This window comes from Schistocerca gregaria, chromosome 2 (genome assembly GCF_023897955.1).
Source record: "Schistocerca gregaria isolate iqSchGreg1 chromosome 2, iqSchGreg1.2, whole genome shotgun sequence".
NCBI lineage: Eukaryota > Metazoa > Arthropoda > Insecta > Orthoptera > Acrididae > Schistocerca > Schistocerca gregaria.
Genome location: NC_064921.1, coordinates 161,393,817 through 161,417,110, shown reverse-complemented (window position 1 = coordinate 161,417,110; position 23,294 = coordinate 161,393,817). Strand labels below are relative to the sequence as shown.

The 23,294-nt window shown below is 44.7% G+C and overlaps 1 protein-coding gene and 1 non-coding gene across 3 annotated transcripts in view; one reads left to right on the top strand and one right to left on the bottom strand.

Moving 5' to 3' along the window:
- Nucleotides 1-23,294, bottom strand: part of LOC126336587 (disks large 1 tumor suppressor protein) — a 4,198,467-nt gene that overhangs the window by 1,427,310 nt on the left and 2,747,863 nt on the right. The window lies entirely within an intron of this gene.
- Trnas-uga (transfer RNA serine (anticodon UGA)) lies at nt 21,372-21,446 on the top strand. Its single transcript has one exon. It is a non-coding gene; the product is annotated as a tRNA-Ser (tRNA).

Below are 23,294 nucleotides of genomic sequence, written 5' to 3'. Positions count from 1 at the left end.
ATCAGTAGCAGACGAATTGCGCGGGAATCGAGAATCTCAAAAACGTCGGTGTTGAGAATGCTACATCAACATCGATTGCACCCGTACCATATTTCTAAACTCCAGGAATTGCATGGCGTCGTGTAAAGTTCTGCCACTAGGCACAAGAGAAATTACGGGACGATGACAGATCTTTTGCACGCGTTCTATTTAGCGACGAAGCGTCATTCATTAACAGCGGTAAGGTAAACCGGCATAATATGCACTATTGGGCAACGGAAAATCCACGATGGCTGCGGCAAGTGGAACATCAGCGACCCTGGCGGGTTAATGTATGGTACGGCATTATGGTAAGAAGGATAACTGGCCCCCATTTTATCGATGGCTATCTAAATGGCGCAATGTATGCTGATTTATTACGTAATGTTCTACCGATGTTACTACAAGATGTTTCACTGCATGACAGAATGGTGACGTACTTTCAACATGATGGATGTCCGGCCCATAACTCACGTGCGGTTGAAGGGGTATTGAATAGCATATTTCATAACAAGTGGATTGGTCGTCGAAGCACCATACCATTGCCCGCACGTTCACCGGATCTGACGTCCCAGGATTTCTTTCTATGTGAAAAGTGGAAGGATATTTGCTATTGTGATCCACCGACAACGCCTGACAACATGCGTCAGCGCATTGTCAATGCATTTGCGAACATTACGGAAGGCGAACTACTCGCTGTTGAGAGGAATGTCGTTACACGTATTGCCAAATGCATTGAGGTTGACGGACATCATTTTGAGCATTTATTGCATTACTGTGGTATTTACAGGTAAATACGCTGTAACAGCATGCTTTCTCAGAAATGGTAAGTTCACAAAGATATATGTATCACATTGGAGCAACCGAAATGAAATGTTCAAATGTACCTACGTTCTGTATTTTAATTTAAAAAACATACCTGTTACTACTGTTCGTCTAAAATTGTGAGCCATATGTTTGTCACTATTACAGCGCTATCTATCACAAAGCAAAAAAAGTGCTCCAACTAAAACATTCACATTTCTTTACGTACTACACGAATATATAATAAAAATTTAGGTTCCTGTTTTAAAAAACGCCGTTGATATGCGTTTGACCTACGACAGCGCCATCTCGCGGGCCAGCCATAGCGCCATTTGGTTTCCCCTTTCAAGCTAGCCAAGTTTCGTACTTCGTAGTTTTTTCGTTTGACGCTTATTTCGTGAGATATTTGGCCCGGTCACGATCAATGGACCACACTGTATAGTAACTCGTGTGCCTGCAACGGTCGCACTGATCTCTGGAACAGCTGATGTTACCTGTAAACTAGCAATCACATACGTTTCTTGGCAACTCGGACATATAAAACAAAACACTGAAGCTGCACGATGTAACCAGACGTCACCAAGAGTGCACGTTTCTCATGATTCTACCGTTATGTTTTCGTGAGTTTCCCATGATTACTGAGTTGGTGCAAACGAACTGAAACGTGGAAACAAAGCATTTGCAGACCCTTGCTCATGTAGGACAATGTCTTCGTTTACGTGTGAGAGATATATCGTTCAATTGGTGGGGTACATTTTTGTTAGACCCTGCAACTGATCCATGGTGCACCCTAACGGCCTTGCGGAGACACTATTTAGTTCATGGGGAGTTCCAGGGAAAGCTAGAACCAAATGTTTTTTGGATAACAAAATCGAGCAGCGGATTCCCAGACGGCTACGCATAGCAAATAGCTCAGATTTTTGCTATATACAAGGTTCACTCCAAAGGAAATGCACACTTATTTTTAAAATCCTTCTTTTATTCTACATGTTGGAAAGTTTTACAGTGTATAGATACATCCTTTAGGAACAATATTTTCATTTCTCCACATAATTTCCATCCCTCTCAACAGCCTTACACAAAATTGGAACTAGCGCCTATATAACCGCACGGTAAAATTCTGTACCAACCTGTTGGAGCCACTGTTTGGCAGCGTGCACAAGGGAGTTGTCATCTTCAAACCTAGTTCCTTGAAGAGAGTCATTCTGTTTCTCAAAGGGATGGTAGTCACATGGAGCCAGGTCAGGACTGTAAGACAGGTGTTTCAGTGTTGTCCATCCGATTTTTGTGATCGCTTTCATGGTTTTTTGACTGACATGTGGTCGTGCAACAGCATAACATCCTGCTTTTGCCGATGTGGTCCAACACGACTCAGTCGAGCTTGAAGTTTCTTCAGTGTCGCCACATATGCATCAGAATTTATGGTGGTTCCACTTGGCGTGATGTTCAGAAGCAAGAGCCCTTCGGAATCGAAAAACACAGAAGCCATAACTTTTCCAGCAGAAGGTGTGGTTTTGAATTTTTTTCTGTGGTGAATTTGCACCATGCCACTCCCTTGATTGCATCTTCGTCTCTGTTGAAAAATCATGGAGCCATGTTTCATCACCTGTCTCAATTCTTCCAAGAAATTCATCCCCACCATTCTCGTACTGTCCCAAAGGTTCGCTGCATACCGTTTTTCTTGTTTCTTTGTGAGCCACTGTCAACATCCTGGGAACCCACCTGGCACAAACCTTTTTTAACGCCAATACTTTCAGTATTCTGCAAACACTTCCTTCACCTGTCCCAACGTAACGTGACAATTGCTTCACTGTTATGCGTCTGTCAGCAGTCACCAATTCGTTAACACTCTGCACATTGTCTGGAGTGTGTGCAGTACGAGGCCTGCCGCTGCGAGGACAATCCTTACTATTGCCGTGCCCGCTTTCATCACGTAACTTGCTTGCCCTCCGACTAACTGTACTGCGATTGACACCAGCATCTCCATACACCTTTTCCAACCTCTTGTTTCCCACACTCTCGTTTGCAGAGCACAGGTATTCTATAACAGTACGTTGCTTCTGACGAACGTCAAGTGTAGCAGCCATGTTGAAGACATGCTGTGACGGCGCCACTGACGGGAACAGGTTGAACTAAGTTTGAAAACAAGAGGTAAGGGTGTGTCTGCACACTGTAAAACTTTCACACATGCAGAATGAAAACTGTATTTTTACAAAAATAGTGTGCATTTCTTTTGGAGTGACCCTCGTATTCGCAAGATCACGATCTCGAACGAACTGTAATACTTGTCTTATTGCGTTACGCCTTTGCGTAAGATTATACCTCTTAATGAGTAGATTATGACAGAATTTTAAATATTTAAACTCGGTCAATAATTACATGAAATACTGAAAACACTAATACAGGTGATCGACGGCCGCTGGCCTCTGTGTAAACCCCTAACAGCAGCTATGTTACGTGCACAAGACTATCGTCTGCACTGAGATGAGTTAAGTCACCTGTTACTTCTGAATATCGTGTCCGATCTCCTTTTGCCTGGTGTTTTGCAGGTACTTGACGTGGTAATGACTCGACAAGTCACTAGAAGCCCCCAGCAGAAATGGTGACCCATGCTGCCTCTAAGTCGTTAAATGAAGGCTGCCAGCCACTGCTTTGTCCGTAGTCATAGGTAATAGCTGAACTTAGATATTCTCGTCACACTCTTGACACTTTGGGTCTCGGACTATTTATTTCCCTAACGATTTACGAAATGGACTGCCCCATCCGTCTAGCTCCATCCACCAATCCGTGGTCGAACTTTGCTAATTTCCATTGTGCGGCTATAATCTGGTGGTGTGTTGGGGCTTATGGGCGCTCACGGCTATAATCACGGCAGACACTTTATCACATGAGTCACCTGAGTACAAATGACAACAATGCACTGGCGTTTCATACAATGTGTACGCCACACGCGAGACAGATTCCCTCTACGATTTTTACCCTCCACGCTGCCCTCCAATTTGTGATCCCTTGATGTCTCAAAACATGTCCTACCAACCGATCCGGATGAACCATGGACCTTGCCGTTGGTGGGGAGGCTTGCGTGCCTCAGCGATACAGGTGGCCGTACGCACTGGGCATGTAATTCGCGTAAATAACGGGCAGCTGATTTGGGAACGCGGTAATGGCGCCCGATGACGATCCATATGGATTCCATAGGATATGCATCCAGAGAATTTGGTCACCTTGACATCAACGTGAGGTCACTGTAATGCTCCTGAAACCACTGTAGCATGGTTTTTGCTCCGAGACAAGGGCAATTATAGTCGGGCAAGACATCAAGCATGAAGGGACGCAGGTGGTTTGCAGCTGTCAGCGTGTCTTCGATTACTAACAGAAGCCCAAAGCAAGCGCAGGAGAATGTCTCCTTTAGATAATACTGCTACTGCCAACCTGCGTCGGTGGCGTACTTCACGTTTCGAGCAGCCATTCACCTCGATGGCGACGTTTGTGGAGACGACCATCGACCTAGTGTAGAAGAAATGTATTGGCCGAAGAGTCGATACGTTTCCATTCATCGACAGTCGAATCCCTTTGGTCCCGTGACCACTGCAATCTTAACTAACGATGTCGTTGGGCCAACACATGAAAACGTAGGGCTGTTCTGCTGTGGAGCTCTACATCAACAAAGTGCGATGTACGAGTGCTCCGAAACAACGGTGCGCTCTTTCCACAGAGATGCCACACATCACCATCTATCCTATTTTAGAGAGCAGACAAGCCTCTGTGAACGACTGTGGACGTCCAACCATTTAGAGCACAGTGGTAGTTTCACTGTCCTGCTACCTCTTTCTGTAGAAGCTCACGACAGTAGCACGTGATCATTCGACAGGCTTCTCCATTTCAAGATTCTCGTTCACAGGCTGTGCTTAATAATAATCTGTACATTGTCAAAGTCGTTTATGTCAATGGATTTCCCCATTTGCAGCCCATATCTTCAATATGGGATGTCGGTGTGCGGACATTTGCCATGCCCGACATTTGCCACGCCGGACATTTGCCACGATTTTACCTGCTCCGAAGGGTTGGGTCCCTTGTCTCCCCCTCCTCCTTCTGCTCCTCATCGCTTACTGAGCCTTGCCGCTGGTTTACTTAACACAGAACCAGAATCTCTTCGGCTTTTCCGCCACATGTCTAGAGAGAGTTTCGTTGTGGAAACTATTAAATGCATCTCGCATTGAAATCGGCACCAAATTTCGAGCCTCAGTAAAACTTTTCGGTGCTCCTGCACCAGCTTTATGTCGTGTTTTGTCTGCCATGGGGGATAAGTTCCGTCTCTTATTAATTTATTTGGTATGAATCTTTCGAGTGCTGTTGGTGCTATTTCTTTGAACTTAGGCCCCATATGGTGTTCACTTACATAGATTGGAAGGATTGGAGACTGTCTCTTAGAAAGACGTCAACCGAATTTTTAGTTGCTTTTATAAATAGATATATTTCGCGTTTAGTTTTGGTGAATTTCTTTGTTATGGAATTGAGCCTCGCTACGACTGTGTCTTCACTAACCCCTGTATCCGTCGTGAGGCTCAGTATTATTTATGGCTAAGAGGTCAAGTGAGTTTTCGTAATCATTTACAATTTGAATGGGCTCGTGAACTAATTGTTCAAATTAATTTAAAAAAGCATGTAGAAAAATCACGGAAGTTGTTTTCTGTCTACAATATGGTCTGAGAACGTATTTTGTCAACATATGGAAGGTAAATTGAAGTCAGTGCCAACTATAATTGTATGAGTAGGGTACCTATTTGTGATGAGACTCAAGTTTTCTTTGAACTGTTCAGCAACTGTTTCATCTGAGACCGGGGATCGGTAAAAGGAACCAGTTATTAATTTATTCCGGTTGTCGAATATAACCTCTGCCCATACTAAGTCACAGGAACTATCTGCTTCAATGTCGCTTGTGAGTTGAAACACACATTACATTATTTTTCCTTAAGTTGTGCTTCTTGTTTCTGTTGTAGTACAGATCATTACAATTACGGCTTTCCCCTCCAAAACCTAGGATGCTTTCTCCGTGACCCTGTAAATACCAGAGCTAAACAATGTAGAACTACAACGTATGTCACAAAAATGGTTCAAATGGCTCTAAGCACTACGGAACTTAACACCTGAGGTCATTAGTCCCCTAGAACTTAGAACTACGTAAACCTAACTAACCTAAGGGCATCACACACATCCATGCCGGAGGCAGGATTCAAACCTGCGACCGTAGTGGTCGCGCGGTTCCAGACTGAAGTGCCTAGAACCGCTCGGAAATACCCGTACGTTACAAGCATAGCATTCTGTATTACTTCATTTCTTTATTCCTAACATTTTAAAATTGTACGTCGACTTTAGATGACATGTCAGTCATAGATATTCTTATCTCTATTTAGTGAACGTATTTTCAGTCATGTTTTGAACATTGTCCCGCTACACTTTATTAGCTAATGTTTCACCGCAAGAGATATCGCATTTTAGAGAGTAAATTAATATGGCGTATGTCGTTCTTCTTTTCAAACATTCAAATACCCTTTCTTCTTTCCTTGTTGTCTCTTGGGCATGCAATTGTAGTAACTAAAGTAGGCACAAATGCATTGATCAAAAAGAAATGATTAGCGTACATTCGCATTCTCTTTACATCGTTCCTTTCTTGTTGCTCCCATGGCGATGGACTGAGCGATCTATATTTATACATGGCAGAACTAATTACATTTCTGACATAATCTTCGGTATTGCCTGAAATTCTCTCTTTCAAATTCTAAAGGTGGCAGGGGTAAAATACAAGGAGCGAAAGGCTATTTACAATTTGTACAGAAACCAGGTGGCAGTTATAAGAGTCGAGGGGCACGAAAGGGAAGCAGTGTGTAAGGGATCTGTGATCCCACAAACATAGATGGTAGTATCAGACGCCCAGGTCGATAGTAGACAGGAGTCGATTGTCGAGTGCGGAGTAGTACGGGAGAGTGTCGGATGAGAAGACGGGCAAGAATGGTGGTCGAGAGAGTTGTAAACGGTAAAACACACCGGAGTATGACGAGTGAGCACGCCCCCCTGATCGTGGGGTTGACCCTCACTAATACCGATTCGCGAGTGATATGAAACAGAAAGTGACGAGTGCCGAATTACGTGTTTCGCGTCAACCGCGTCGGCCAGCAACAACCATGGACTGTGAGGATTGTTGTGGATGTTAACCATCATCATTGTGTGTGACGAAATACCGAAAATCAGCAGCCAAGAAGAGATGTAACTGTGATTAGACGTGTAAGGCAAAGGTAGCAACTGCCTCAGAATTTGTGTTAGTAGGAAATATATATCAGTTTGTACATCGCAACCTTTATGGTCCTTAATAATAGACACTTTATGGATACCCTGTACTTACGACCAAAACGCGATTCTGGTAGCTGGCGTCAGGGATTTTGTTAATCTTACTTTTTGACTTGTTGTGGTGATACTTCCATAGAAAATTTCATCCCCTAATACATATTTCTTTATTTCTAACCGAGATAACGACATATTTTCATAAAAATTTCCGTCCCCTATTTCTTACCCTTCAGGGAATTTTTTCAAAAACACTGAAACATGTATTTTTCTTAATTTTTAACCGAGAAGTCAAACGAAAATTTTCGTGGATGTAGCTTAACAAATCCCCCAGTAGTTATTCAATAGTGATTTATTTATTAAAACATTTCCTCCACTATTGCACCCTCTTCGGGGCTGAATGTACAAAAATACTAAGACACGTATTTTTTATTTCCGACCGAGAAACCAAATATCGATTTTCGTAGTTGTAGCTTCAAAATTGGCTTAGTAGCGAACTTTCACCCTCTTAGGAGTGGAATTTCCAAAATACCATTCTTAAACGATGCTTACAGTATAAACTTTCAATCATTCCACTATTCAATTGCAAAACAGCCGCACTCGGTTGAAATACCCCCGAAACCACAGCCGATAGCCATTCTTCCATTAAACACACAGTCATATAATCATAATAATTAACTGTTTGGCGGCCTTCGATAAATTACACAAAATCCAATAATGGAATTTAGTCAGGGGTGTTTCAAGTGGTTGGGAAGGGTGTGAGACAGGGTTGTAGCCTCTCCCCGACGTTATTAAATCTGTATATTGAGCGAGCAGTAAAGGAAACAAAAGAAAAGTTCGGAGTAGGCATTAAAATCCATGGAGAAGAAATAAAAACTTTGTAGTTCTGTCAGAGACAGCAAAGGACTTGGAAGAGCAGTTGAACGGAATCGACAGTGTCTTAAAAGGAGGATGTAAGATGAACATTAACAAAAGCAAAACGAGGATAATGGAATGTAGTCGAATTAAGTCGGGTGATGCTGACGGAATGAGATTAGGAAATGAGACACTTAAAGTAGTAAAGGAGTTTTGATATTTGGGGAGCAAAATAACTGATGATGTTCGAAGTAGAGAGGATATAAAATGTAGACTGGCAATGGCAAGGAAAGCGTTTCTGAAGAAGGGAAATTTGTTAACATCGAGTATAGATCTGTATCAGGAAGTCGTTTCTGAAAGTATTTGTATGAAGTGTAGCCATGTATGGAAGTGAAACATGGACGATAAATAGTTTGGACAAGAAGAGAATAGAAGCTTTCGAAATGTGGTGCTACAGAAGAATGCTGAAGATTAGATGGGTAGATCACACAACTAATGAGGGGTATTGAATAGAATTGGGAAGAAGAGGAGTTTGTGGCACAACTTGACTAGAAGAAGGTATCGGTTGGTAGGACATGTTCTGAGGCATCAGGGGCTCACCAGTTTAGTATTGGATCGCAGAGTGGAGGGTAAAAATCGTAAAGGGAGACGAAGAGATGAATACACTAAGCAGATTCAGAAGGATGTAGGTTGCAGTAAGTACTGGGAGATGAAGAAGCTTGCACAGGATAGAGTAGCATGGAGAGCTGCATCAAACCAGTCTCAGGACTGAAGACCAAAACAACAACAACATTGCTTTCGTTTCCCAAAAGTTATAAATATTTCTATTTCGGAAAAGAAGCTCTGTATTTGCCCAAGATGTCGAAGAAGAAGGTCCCTTTCGTACTGGTTGTATCAAGTAAGATGTGGAGATGGCGGTGCGAAAGCGGACAGAAGAAGTACGAGGAAGGGCGTCGGCGTCCCTTACCTGAGGGTTCGCTACTCAAGCTACCTGGCGAAGGGGCAAGTGTGGCAAATGTCCGGCATTCGGGTGTCTGCTCTATTTACATACTTTTGTTACCTAGTAACGTGCTCGTAAACCCACCAGGTGGCACCCAACGTTGTGGTGGGCACCGGTCATAATGTTTCGGCTTATCACTGCATGTGCATGGCGCTATCTTATGGCTTTGTCATTTGCTCTAATAAGGAGAGCGCAGTTGTGCTCGGGAACGTACGTAACTGCAGGTCCTGTGTAGCCGACAGGCGGCAGGTGTACGGCTGATGGGGTCTCAAGCGGACCTCTGGGAGGCTTGAGCCGATACCAGAGAACTCCCTGGAGACTATCGGACGCCATTAGCAGTCACAGAGCCGGCGGGCCGGCATTAAGCGATTGTCACCCAGCGGGACGTGCGCTGGCGCTGCCAGTAGATAAAGGGGCCGCCTTATCTGCCGGTGAGATCCCCACCCCAGCTCTCTCACCCTTCCCCTCCCCCCTCCACTTTCCGCCTCGCTGCCAGTGAAGGCCGAACCCTGCCGAGACCCTCCGCCCGCGCGCCGCATTTTCCCAAATACTTGGAGCCCGGCACGAGAGGCACAGACGTAGACGGCGCGCTCCCGACGTCACGCACGGCGGGCCGCGACCTCTCCGCCAGATATTTACGGCCGCCGCCGAGCCGGGAGCAAACTTTTTACTGCCTCTTTACTTTGCTGCGCCGCAGGTCCGCTTTAATAGCGCGACACAAGTTTATAAAGGTCTTGTACCCGAGACAGTACTTCCCCTCGCAATTTCCTGCGGTGCCGTCCGCTTTCGTGGCCTACATACTCGCCTGCTGAACCGCCGAGCTTAGCGAACGACGACTGCTTCTGACGCACACGTTTCTGCTCCACTGCGAAACGTGCTTCAGTACGTACAAGCAAAGGATTCCGCAAAGAGGTGGGGGCGGGGTGGGTGGCAGGAGTGGCCAACTGCGACCCGCTCCCAGAAATCTGGAGTAGAGAGTTTTTATTCATTGCAGAATTCTCATACACTTCTAGAAGTGACTTTCCGTGATTCTCCTAAACCTCTCGTTCAGCCAATTACAGCTTAGTTCTTGTGGCATGACTCTTGTCGAAAGTGACCGACACTTTTATTTGAAAACTGCCATAGCGCCCGCTGCTTCGCTAGCGTAGAGTGTACGGCCTAATTAAGGCCATAGATGCATGTTCTTTCCCGAATCTCGTGGGTGTCTAGTAATGTTTACCCAGATTTCAAGATTAAATATTAATTACATTTATGTTGGTAATGCCGGCCGGAGTGGCCAAGCGGTTCCTAGGCGCTTCAGTCTGGAACCGAGCGACCGCTACGGTCGCAGGTTCGAATCCTGCCTCGGGCATGGATGTGTGTGATGTCCTTAGATTAGTTACGTTTAAGTAGTTCTAACTTCTAGGGGACTGATGAGCACAGCAGTTAAGTCCCACAGTGCTCAGAGCCATTTCTCTGAAGATTAACTATTAATGATATTTATGATGATAATGTTTGTTTTTGTTAGAGATCTTCTAGGGAACCCAATACGTTTCTGTAGTGCTATGTCTCATTCAGTACTTTCGCCACAGGGAGCACTGTGTGAGCTATATCCCCCTCCCCACTCACCTGCCCCAGGAGAAAGCTCAAAGGGTTGTGTGACTAGCAGAAATCAAATCACCGATTACTGACCAGCGAAAGTTTCTGTCCCGTTATGGAAAAAAAGCACGTGATGTCAAGTTAATCAAAACATAAATTGAAAGTTTTTTAATAACGGTATCGGTCCAGAAACGGACAAGCAGTGGCAGCCCATCTGTTTCGGAGGAGATTGTGCATGCTGTTCAAACCACATTTACGAAGTCGCCACAGAAATTGATTAGACAAGCTTCATGGGAGCTTTAAGTCCCAAAGAGTACAGTGTATAAAGTGGGTCGCAAATGTCTTAAATGTATGTGTACAAGGTCCAAATTGTGCAGGCGTTACAACCAGATGATCGCCACAAAGGCGAACAACCTGCAACGGACATGCTGAGCCGTTCGGATGAGGACAACGATTTCTTGAAGCTTGTGTGTTTTTACGAAGAGGCTACATTTCCACATCGTAATGTCCACATCTGGGATCAGAAAATCCTCATACGGTACGAGAGCACATTCGGACAGTTCAAATGGTTCAAACGGCTCTGAGCACTATGGGACTTAACTTATGAGGTCATGAATCCCCTTAGAACTTAGAACTACATAAATGTAACTAACCTAAGGACATCACACAATCCATGCCCGAGGCAGGATTCGAACCTGCGAGCGTAGCGGTCGCGTAGTTCCAGATAGAAGCGCCTAGAACCCATTCGGACAGTCCAAAGGTTAATGAGTAGTGTAGGATGTTAATGTGTGATTAAGTTACTAGATCATTTTTCTTCCTTGAAAGCAATGTAAGTGGATTTGTTTATCTAGACATGTTGGTGAATTATGCCGTTCCCTAGCTGCAGGTTATGCAAGACACTATCACCTTGCAGCAAGGTAGCGCTCCCCCTCATTGGGCTTAACAAGTCCGCCATCTTCTTAATGAAATCTTCCCTGGCAAGTGGACTGACACAGTCGGCCGAATTCCATAGCCTGGAGATCATCTGACATTACCCCCTTAGGTTTCTTCCTTTGGGGAGAATGTGAATGATATTGCGTACAAATGAGCGGTGTTACTACAACGCATCAGAGATGCCATTGGCACAATCACACCAGACGTGTTGTAGAATGTCTGGCAAAAGATTGAAACTCCGCTTGACATTTTGCAAGTTACCAGGGGTGCGCGCAGTGGTTAGACACTGGACTCGCATTCGGGAGGACGACGGTTCAATCCCCCGTCCGGCCATCCTGATTTAGGTTTTCCGTAATTTCCCTAAATCACCCCAGGCAAATGCCGGGATGGTTCCTTTGAAAGGGCACGGCCGACTTCCTTCCCCGTCCTTCCCTAATCCGATGAGACCGATGACCTCACTGTCTGGTCTCCTTCCCCAAACAACCCAACCAACCCCACCCAGGGGTGCACATGTTGAAGTAATTTAAATGTTGAAAGACATTACCTGTATTGACTGTTTATGTAAGGTTTAAAACTTAATGACTAGAGGCATATGTGGTATAACGCATGCTTCATATACTGTATCCAATAAAAATTTACATTGCTTTGTTATCAGGGTAAACATTTACGGATACCGTGTACTTCTGACCAAAACGCGATTCTGGTAGCTGGCGTCGGAGGATTTTGTTAATCTTGCTTTTTGAGTTGTTATGGTGATACTTCCATAGAAAATTTCATCCCCTAATACATATTTATTTCTAACCGACGTAAGGACATATTTTTATAAAAATTTCCGTCTCCTATTTCTTCCCCTTCAGGGAATTTTTCAAAAACACTGAAACATGTATTTTTCTTAATTTCTAACCGAGAAGTCAAACGACAGTTTTCGTAGGTGTAGCTTAACAAATCATCCAATAATGATTAATTTTTTAAAAAACTTTTCTCCACTTTTGCACTCTCTTCGCGGTTGAATTTGCAAAAATCCTAAGACACGTACTTTTTATTTCCGTCCGAGAAACCAAGTACCGATTTTCGTATTTCTAGCTTCAAAATTGGCTTAGTAGCGAACTTTCACCCTCTTAGGAGTGGAATTTCCAAAATACCATTCTTAAACGATGCTTACAGTATAAGTGCAACAGTCTCTACAAATTTCAAGTTTATGTCCCGAGCGGTTTTGGCCTAGATGGTGCTGAGTCAGTAAGTCAGCAAATATGGAAGTTTGGCTGTGCTTGTGCTTCGTGTTTGGATAGCCGAAGCACTCAAGGTGACCGCTCGCGTAAGTCCCACACTGTCGTCATTCCACTTTGAAGTTGAAGGTTGTCCGTATTCGCAACTGCGGACACACGTCGCGTACTTTGTAACTGTCTCCCTGCACTCCATAAATTGTCGACGGGCACATCGCAGTCTTTGCTTCAGTACTGTCATCATCTTAATGGTGGGGCGTGCGGTCCGTTCCGTTAAAACAGGAATTCCGAAGTGTTCTCATCTATTCCTCGGGAGTGCAACATTTCTCCGACGAAGTAACAGAGCGACGCCTTTCTCGCAGGCCTTTTGTCTTCCACTCGGCAGAGCCCGAGCCTCGGGCGACATTCGCCCGTGCACCTCGGCGAGTATCTAATGGACACTTGCGCCCAGACGGGACACCGCCGCATCAAACTCGCGAGCTTGGGAGTCGGCAGTCGGATGCTGCCGCCGGCCGGCAGGTATTCGGCGGAGCGGAAAACCGGCGAAGAACTTGCGCCGCGGCCCGCCTCCCTGATCCCTTTCTTCCGCCATTTTTGCTTTCATCCCCGCGTGCGTCGCCGCCGGGCAGCGGACGGCCTGCAATGCCCACCCGAGCGTGGAAACAATTTAGCTGCTCGTCCCTCCGTTCCCGGCCTGCAGAGATCTCGCTGCCCGCGCCGAGTGTAGCTCCGGCTTTGCTGGTCATCCACCAGTCCGCCCGCCTATTCCCTAACTGCTGCGGACGTCCAATACGCAGTATCGCTTCCCCCGGCTCCATATAACAAATCGCTGCTCTCGGAGCCCGGTCGGAGGATTCCAGTACGACAACAGAAACACAATTGTCTTCTTAGTTCTCCTTCCTTTCCTTGCTGGATCACAAACTCAGAAACGTGGCGTAATTTCGCCGTAAGCCAGATGTTCATTGGATAAATACATTTTACTAGAACTGACAAGTGGTTACATTTTCACGCAATTTGGGTACATAGATCCTGCGAAATCAGTGCCCAGAACAACCACCTCTGGCCGTAATAACGGCCTTGATAGGCCTGGGCATTGAGTCAAACAGAGCTTCGATGGCGTGTACAGGTACAGCTGCCCATGCAGCTGCAACACGATACCACAGTTCATCAAGAGTAGTGACTGGCGTATTGTGACGAGCCAGTTGCTCGGCCACCACCGACCAGACGTTTTCAATTGGTGAGAGATCTGGAGACTGTGCTGACCAGGGCAGCAGTCGAAAATTTTCTGTATCCAGAAAGGCCCGTACAGGACCTGCAACATGCGGTCGTGCATTATCCTGCTGAAATTTGGGGTTTCGCAGGAATCGAATGAAGGGTAGAGTCACGGGTCGTAACACATCTGAAATGTAACGTCCATTGTTCAAAGTGCTGTCAATGTGAACAAGAGGTGACCGAGACCTGTAACCAATGGCACCCCATACCATCACGCCGGGTGATACGCCAGTATGGCGATGACGAATACACGCTTCCAACGTGCGTTCAGCGCGATGCCTCCAAACACGGATGCGACCATCATGATGCTGTAAACAGAACCCGGATTCATAAGAAAAAAAATGACGTTTTGCCATTCGTGCACCCTGGTTCGTCGTTGAGTACACCATCGCGGGAGTTCCTGTCTGTGATGCAGCGTCAAGGGTAACCGCAGCCATGGTCTCCGAGCTGATAGTCCATACTGCTGCAAACGTCGTCGAACAGTTAGTGCAAATGGTTGTAGTCTTGCGAACGTCACCACAAACAACACCACTTAGGAAATAGTATGATGAAAATTATTATTGCAAACACTAAAGTACCAGTCGATATGATCTTGTTACCATTTCATGAGCAAAACACCATTACTTGCAAGATTGTAAAAATAGTACAGACAAAAGTAAAACGAAAATGTAGAAGCAATATGAAAACAAAAGACAGTGATTTAACAAGGCAAATTAATAAGAAGCTTGAAGAACACAGTGCAGTGAGTATAAAACCAGATTTAAAAAAAAATACTTCGGTGAATATGTGACAAGAGGATTACAGGAGAACGGTGCTAGATTTTTTTGAACAAAATGATATTAAAAGCATCGACCAAGACCCAAAGAACAAATTTAACATACAGTTAAAGAACGCATTAAATGGATGTGACTTTATATTCACAGTAAAATGACATAAAATTCCATAGTAGTGAATCAACAGCACCCACATTATCTGCCCAACCCAAGGTACATAAGGCAGAGTTGAAGTACTAAATATTGTACGTTTGTACTTAGCTGATAACTGTGCCTAGAGCGTGAGTCTGGAAATAATAAAGCCATACAGCCATTCACATACATGACGTGATGCTATCAGCTATTTCTCTTGGTAGATTTACGTATAGCATGCATTCTGCAACTTGTAATCCGAAAAAAAACAACAGTTTTCTTCTTTTCTGTTTCTCGTCCATTTCAGACTGAAAATCGCTAACATTATATCAAGGCATTTAGCGTGTTTCTTATGGTTAGTGATACAGTACCTTCGTTTCATTAACCATAAGTAACGCACTACATACCAGGCTATAATGCTAGCGATTTTCAGTCTGGAATGGGCTAAAAACAGAAAACGTTTTCGCTTTTACAGCTTACAAGCTGAAGACTGTAAGGAACACATAAAACTACCACGACAAATAACTGATCTCGTCATATGAGGTATGTGAGCAACTGTTTAATTATCGTACTGCCAAAGTGATGCTGCGCCACGAACGATTTCTCCGCCGGCCACAGAACAAAATTCGCCTACACCGAGGTTCTCGCCGTAGAAAAGAGCAACCGCGGCCGATTATTCAGGGAACCCACTGAAATTCACGAAAAAGGTAATAATTTCAACAAGAAATAAGGAAACCTCAAGGTAAACGAATCCTGAATTCCCGTGATTTACCGAACGACCCCTGCATGTAGCAAGGGGAAAACCACAGCGGAAATGACCAGGGAAAGGCCCTCAGACGCTGGCACGTGAGGTATACATAATCTCCGGCCGCGAACTCGACTTCAGTTCGCCACCAGCAGTGGGGGGTAAAGCTTTGGCGGCCCCGTGTGCTGTCGAAACGTCAGCAAAATCATCAAACCAATGTCGGTCGAAGATCCCGAGATAGAAGGCAACATGGAGGACGTTAGATACACTGATGGAAAAAAATCCCATCACCAAAAAATAATTAATTGAGAGCACTGAAATTTCGAGAGCACATTTAGCCAGTGCTGTGTAGAAAATGTAGTCCATCAAAAAAGGAGGTGGCTTACAAAACACTCGTTCGACCGATACTTGAGTATTGCTCATCAGTGTGGGATCCGTACCAGGTCGGGATGACAGAGGAGATAGAGAATATCCAAAGAAGAGCGGCGCGTTTCGTCACAGGGTTATTTGGTAAGCGTGATAGTGTTACGGAGATGATTAGCAAACTCAAGTGGCAGACTCTGCAAGAGAGGCGTTCTGCATCGCGGTGTAGCTTGCTGTCTAGGTTTTGAGAGGGTGCGTTTCTGGATGAGGTATCGAATATATTGCTTCCCCCTACTTATACCTCCCGAGGAGATCACGAATGTAAAATTAGAGAGGTAATGACAGTGGCATGTAAAGTGCCCTCCGCCACACACCCTTGGGTGACTTGCGGGGTATAAAAGTAGAAGTAGATGTAGTAATATGTTTAAGTGATGAACATGGCAAAACCATAATTTGATATAAGTGCGAGATAAGCTATTACGAATGTGAAATGGTGGTACGTTAATAACCGGTGTAACCGCCAGAATGCAAGCATGAAAACGTTCATGCATTGTACTGGATGTTAGCTTGTGGGGGTTGGAGTTCCACACCTTTTGCACTTGGTCGATCAATGCAGGGAACGTGGATGACGATGGAGTTGTCGTCCGATGTTGCTCCGTATGTGCTCGACTGCAGACTGATCTGGTGATCGAGAAGGCTACATTAGGTAGAGCATATTGGGTTACAGCAGCGACATGTGAGCGAGCGTTGTCCTGTTGGAAATCACCCCCTGGAATGCTGTTCATGAATGACAGCACAACAGATCGAATCACCAGACTGTCATACAAATCTGCAGTCAGGGTGTGTGCTATAAGCACGTGAATGAGGGGATGAATGCGGCGTGTATGTCAAGTACGAATCATTGAAATTGTAGAAGTGTGAGTTAATATGGGAATCAGATTGTGCAATCTTGATGTCTGTCGTTTATATGGAGGAATACGATTACTGCAAAGCAGCCAGTTTTCGGTAATTTAGAAATATAATGTTTACTCTGGTCTTTCTGACTTGTAAAAACTTTGTTTGCTTTTTGGAATGTATTAGTTTGTATTTTCGTGCAAAATAATTTCGGAACTGATACTGGTCAAAAGAGGGAGAGTACGGGGTTATATGATTTGAAATAGCAAGTTGACTGGTTGCTGCGTAATTCAGCCAATTAGAGAAGAGATCTTCCGCGAGCTTTGGTTCAAAAATGGCTCTGAGCACTTTGGGACTTAACATCTATGGACATCAGTCCCCTAGAACTCAGAATTACTTCAACCTAACTAACCTAAGGACATCACACAACACCCAGTCATCACGAGGTAGAGAAAATCTCTGACCCCGGGAGCGAGCTTTGGTACCAGGAGAGTATGTCCACGAGGAAGTCTTGAGTACTCCTTGGTCAGCTCTCGTGATACGATGTCACGTAGCTCAGAGCTCCAACCATTTCTGGGAAAACTGTACAACAGTTATTTTGTGAAAAGTTAGATTGATTTGGAAAAGTTTACGATCAATCGTGGATGACTTCTAAGGAAATATCGAGTTTCTCAGGGAGAACTGAGACTTTAGTTTCGAAGGGTGATAAAGGTAATAAATTCAGCATGATTTCTGTGCAGCCGTAACTGTGCACATTCAGAGTCCTGAACGTAATGAACTGCACGGTATTTGAGCGAGTATTCAAAACCATTATATACAGCGTATGTTTTAAAAAGCTACTGGGCGAGAGAGAGAGAGAGAGAGAGAGAGAGAGAGAGAGAGAGAGAGAGACAGACAGAGAGAGAGATAATTGCTTTAAGTGTCAAAGGATTAATGCAAACTGAGCTCATTTTCGTTCTTTCAGTTCTGAAACTGCGTGACGGGTCGAACTTGATAGCAATATTTGTGTATCCAAAGTGACAATGGAGAACAGATATAATACACAAGGATCACTCGTGGTTAAATAACAATAGCCAGACACAATGAAATGAACTCACTTTGACATGTGGAAGGCATATAATACGAAGTTGTTACTGTGTATTAACTACATTGTTAACAATATAAGCAATTAATTGTAACCATTATTTTGAGTAAAATCTCGTGTTGAGTGTATAATAATAGAAAATAAAACACGTTAACTATCACTCCTGTAAGTACTTTTTAATTTTTATTTTATTTCGTAAATGTGTGTAAACAAAGATAATACGAAATTCTGTACGCCATCACTGTAAAATAAGTGACCTATACGTCATTTGAGTCATGTAGTAACTGTCATAAACAAGCTAAATCGTTCCAAATGTATATACAAATGTGGAGTTCTTTCATCAATGCACAGGACAAATGTTATGAGGCCAAACACAGGTAATATGTCTCTCATTATCCCCATCTGATGCAGGTTTCTCGTTAAATCTAACAACAGTGTCGCTCTGTTACAGCTAGGTGAAAAACTGAAGCAGATGTAACGCCCGTTATGTGTGTGTGTGCGCGCGCCTATGTACACTATGTGATCAAAAGTATCCGTACACCTGGCTGAAAATGCCTTACAAGTTCGTAATGCTGCAATTCAGTATGGTGTTGGCCCAGCCTTAGCCTTGATGACAGCTTCCACTCTAGCAGGCATACGTACAATCAGTTGCTGGAAGGTTTCTTGCGGAATGGCAGTCCATTCTTCACGGAGTGCTACACTGAGGAGAGGTATCGTTGTCGGTCGGTGAGGCTTGGAACGAAGTCGGCGTTCCAAAACATCCAAAAAGTGTTGAGCAGAGGTATCGATGTCGCTCGGTGAGGCTTGGAACGAAGTCGGCGTTCCAAAACATCCCAAAAGTGTTCCATACGATTCAGATCAGGACTCTGAGCAGGCCAGTCCATTACAGCGATGTTATTGTCGTGTAACCACTCCGCCACAGGCCGTGCATTATGAGCGGGTACTAGATAGTGTTGAAAGATGCAATCGCCATCACCGAATTGTTCTTCGACAGTGGAAAGCAAGAATGTGCTTAAAACCCCAACGTAGGCCTGTGATGTGACAGCTCCACGCAAAACAACAAGGGGTGCAAACCCCGTACATGAAAAACACGCCCACACCATAACAACATCGCCTCCGACATTTACTTTAGGCACTACACACGCTGGCAACACCGTTCTTCCACTGTTCAATCGTCCAATGGTTACGCTCCTTACACAAAGCGAGGCGTCGTTCGGCATTTACCGGCGCAATGTGTGGCTTATGAGCAGCCGCTCGACCATGAAATCCAAGTTTTCTCGCCTCCCGCCTACCTGTCATAGTACTTGCAGTGGATCCTGATGCAGTTTGGAATTCCTGTGTGATGGTCTGGATAGATGTCTGTCTATTACACATTACGAATCTTTTCAACTGTCGGCGGTTTCTGCCAGTCACAGACGAGGTCGGCCTGAACGCTTTTGTGCTGTACGTGTCCCTTCATGTTTCCACTTCACTATCACATATGAAACAGTGGACCTATGGATCTTTAGGAGTGTGGAAATCTCACGTACAGACGTATGACACAAGTGACACCCAATCACCTGACCACATTCGAAGTCTGTAAGTTCCGCGGAGCGCCCCATTCTGCTCGCTCACGATGTCTAATGACTACTGAGGTCGCTGATACAGAGTACCTGGCAGTAGGTGGCAGCACAATGCACCTAACATAAAAAAATATTTTTTTGGGGGTCTGCGGATACTTTTGATCACATAATATATGTTTCACACCTTATTCTAAACCACTGGACCAATATCAACATAACTTGCTACATACATATGTCTTATTGTCAAGCAACAATCACTATCGATGTAGGAATCCTCTACCTATCAAAGTTCAGGAGATATGACATCATAAACAATGAGATGCATCAAAAATTGATGCATCATACATATTTTTTAAATTTATTTCTTCTCTGCAACTAATACAATTTTCAACACAATTTGCAGACACTATCCACATATGTAACTGTTTGTACCTACGCAAATACATCATTGTACAACACACAGTTCACGAGATATGGCGTCATATACACTGAGAAACGTCAATAAATGACACATTATGTATGAAGTTCGTGGTTACACTGGTTCCCGTAAGATCACCGGATGAGTGACCATCCAGGCCGCTACGAGCTGTTGCCATTTTTCGGGGTGCTCTCAGCCTTGTGATGGCAATTGCGGAGCTACTCGACCGAATAGCAGCGGCTTCGGTCAAGAATACCATCATAACGACCGGGAGAGCGGTGTGCTGACCCTACGCCCCTCCTATCCGCATTCTCCATGAGGATGACACGGCGGTCGGATGGTCCCGGTGGGCCACTCGTGGCCTGACGACGGAGTGCTTTATTATGCGTGAAGTTTAGATGCAATCCTACAGTCGAGTCAAAGGAAAGTTTAAGGAAATCCTTGTACATGGCAGCGCTTATGACATCTTTCAACTGCGAAGTGTAAACGGCTGCAGGCAAAAACAATCACCGTCTATAGAGCTATAAAGGGGCGTTGCAGTAGCGACGTTTACAAAATCGCGTTGCAGACCCGCAAAGCAGCTGTGTCCAGCGAACAGAATCTGTTCGGAATATTCCATTATAAACGCAGTTAATTTTTGGTTTTCGTTTGACAGAAGATGTGTAAAATGAATGCCCGGGCATTGCCGGCTTTGCAAACAGTGTAATTAGCAACCCTAACCCGTTTTTTACAGCTTTCCTCAGCTGAAAACCATTACACTTCGCTTCGGGGCAGGCCTTATTTCTGAAGAACTCACAAAAAGTAGCCTGTTAATGTGTTTGTATGTTGGCAGCGCTAAGTAGCGCTGTGCATTAATAAATCTGACTGCGATGTGTGCACTCTGCAATAGACTCTCTGTGGCTGGTTGGACTTCCAGTTGGAGGTGAACAGCGAGCAGTGATGGAAGTTGGGAGTGAGTAGTCAGCAGCGATGAAGGTCAGAGGTTAATAATGAGCAGTGTTGGAAGTTTGAAGTATTAGCGCGAGCGGACGATGTGAATGTATATCCCTCATTGAGACTTATTACTGATGATTATACAATTTTTTGAACTGGTTGTCACTTGAAACTTCCTGGAAGATTAAAACTGTGTGCCGGACCGAGAATCGAACTCGAGACCTTTGCCTTTCGCGGGCAAGTGCTCTACCAACTGAGCTACCCAAACACGACTCACGCCCCACCCTCACAGCTTTACTTCTGCCATTACCTCGTCTCCTACGCTCCAAACTTCACAGAAGCTCTCCTGCGAACCTTGCAGAACCAGCACTCCTGAAAGAAAGGATATTGCAGAGACATGGCTTAGCCACATGGCTTAGCCAGAATGAGGACGTAGCGTGGGTCGTGCTTGGGTAGCTCAGTTGGTAGAGCACTTGCCCGTGAAAGGCAAAGGTCCCGAGTTCGAGTCTCGGTCCGGCACACAGTTTTAATCTGCCAGGAAGTTTCATATCAGCGCACACTCCGCTGCAGAGTGAAAATCTCATTCTGGTTGTCACCTGATTAAGGTAAAATCTACTAAATACATTGTTTGCTTTGCAACAAAACTTTTCCTTTGCTAACCACGTGCCTATTGGTTGTTAGATCCTACAGTAGTTAGAATATCTAATTTAGCTGGCACTATTAACGCTTGAATCACTGTAGTTCGTGTCATGAAAATTTTCTGTGAGGTAAGTGACTTATATTATGTATGGGTTATGGTTAGTATTTCTTCTCATTTAGGGCCATTCTTCTGAGTTAATTTTAAAGCATTCAGATCGCATTACCGTTGAATGTTACGAGTAATTAATGAATAGGAAAAGTTTGAGTTCTGTTAGTCAGGGCAGATTCTGTAGGTCGGATATGAAATGATAAAGACAAGCAAAGTGACAGTAAGTACAGTTTCACTTAGCAGATTTAAATGGTTCAGTTGCATTAAGCAATTCCACTCAGCAGTTTCAGAATAAAATAACGTCGAAGTTTCACCGTCTCAGTTATTTCACCTTATGTAAAAATTTAATTAAGGAGTTCCAAGGTGAGTACTGCGTATGTTAGCAGAAAGACGAAAGAGATCGTAACGCCGCAAACCAAATCGACGGACGCCGCGCCACCGTTGCCGTCGTCGCAATCAGGAAAAGCTTTTTTCTCTTTTTTTTTTTTTTAAATTGCGAATGCTCATATCCGACGCCGCCAGACGCACGTATATCGTCACACGCTTATTAACTGCCGTGACAATACCGAGCATATAATTTGCAAATTAGAGCCCAAGCCATTTGTTTTTATCGCGTAATCCGTTTATAACGTTCGTGATCGAAAAACTTTAATTATCTGCCGCGGTAAATATTTGACTTCGCGTTTTAATACCGAGTATTTATTTGCCGGAGCGTTATGCGCGACCCGAACTGCCCACTGCTGCATGATGAAATACCCCGGCGCGGATGTTGAAACGTTAAAATGGAAACCGTGTACCCTGCCGAACGGTACATGCCGGCACTCGTGTTTAGCCAATAAAAATTACCCGCCTAGCAGTAACGACGTTTTCGGATCTATATTGATGGGCTGCCTCTATTTGTTTTTAATAACACGTCCTCGTAGGGACAACGTATTTACGAGCGAATTCACAGACAACATATTTCCGCCGCAAAGCGTAAACCGAGCGCTAGAGCTGGCGTATACAATATCTCAGGCCTGCCGGATTCGGAGGGGAGCTGCGAGTAGGGGGTGAAAGTCATGGCTCAAATGGCTCTGAGCACTGTGGGACTTAACTTCTGAGGTCATCAGTCCCCTAGAACTTAGAACTACTTAAACCTAGCTAACCTAAGGACTTCACACACATCCATGCCCGAGGCAGGATTCGAACCATCGACCGTAGCGGTCGCGCGGTTCCAGACTGTAGCGCCTAGAACCGCTCGGCCACTTAGGCCGGTGGTGAAAGTGATGGCCGAGAAGTAAAGGAGAATGCAGAGGAAGGCTACAGCCGGACGCTGCCAGAACAAGACATGCTATGCTACCAACAGTATTTGTCTTAAGTTAGATTTGATGAGAGCAGTTGTACTCCAAGAAGTGAGTGTTGGCGGTGATGGGCCAGAGGGTTCAGTCGAACACGGCCGACAGACCGTAAAGCCTGGTGTCAAGAACATAGTACATCGTCATTGGAGCAGTGGTCCCAGGTTATGTTCACGGACGAGTCCAGGTATAGTGTGAACAGTGATTGTCGCCGGGTTTTCATCTGGCGTGAAACAGATACCAACTCCTTAATGTATGGAAGTCGTGGTTTGATGGTGTGGGGTGG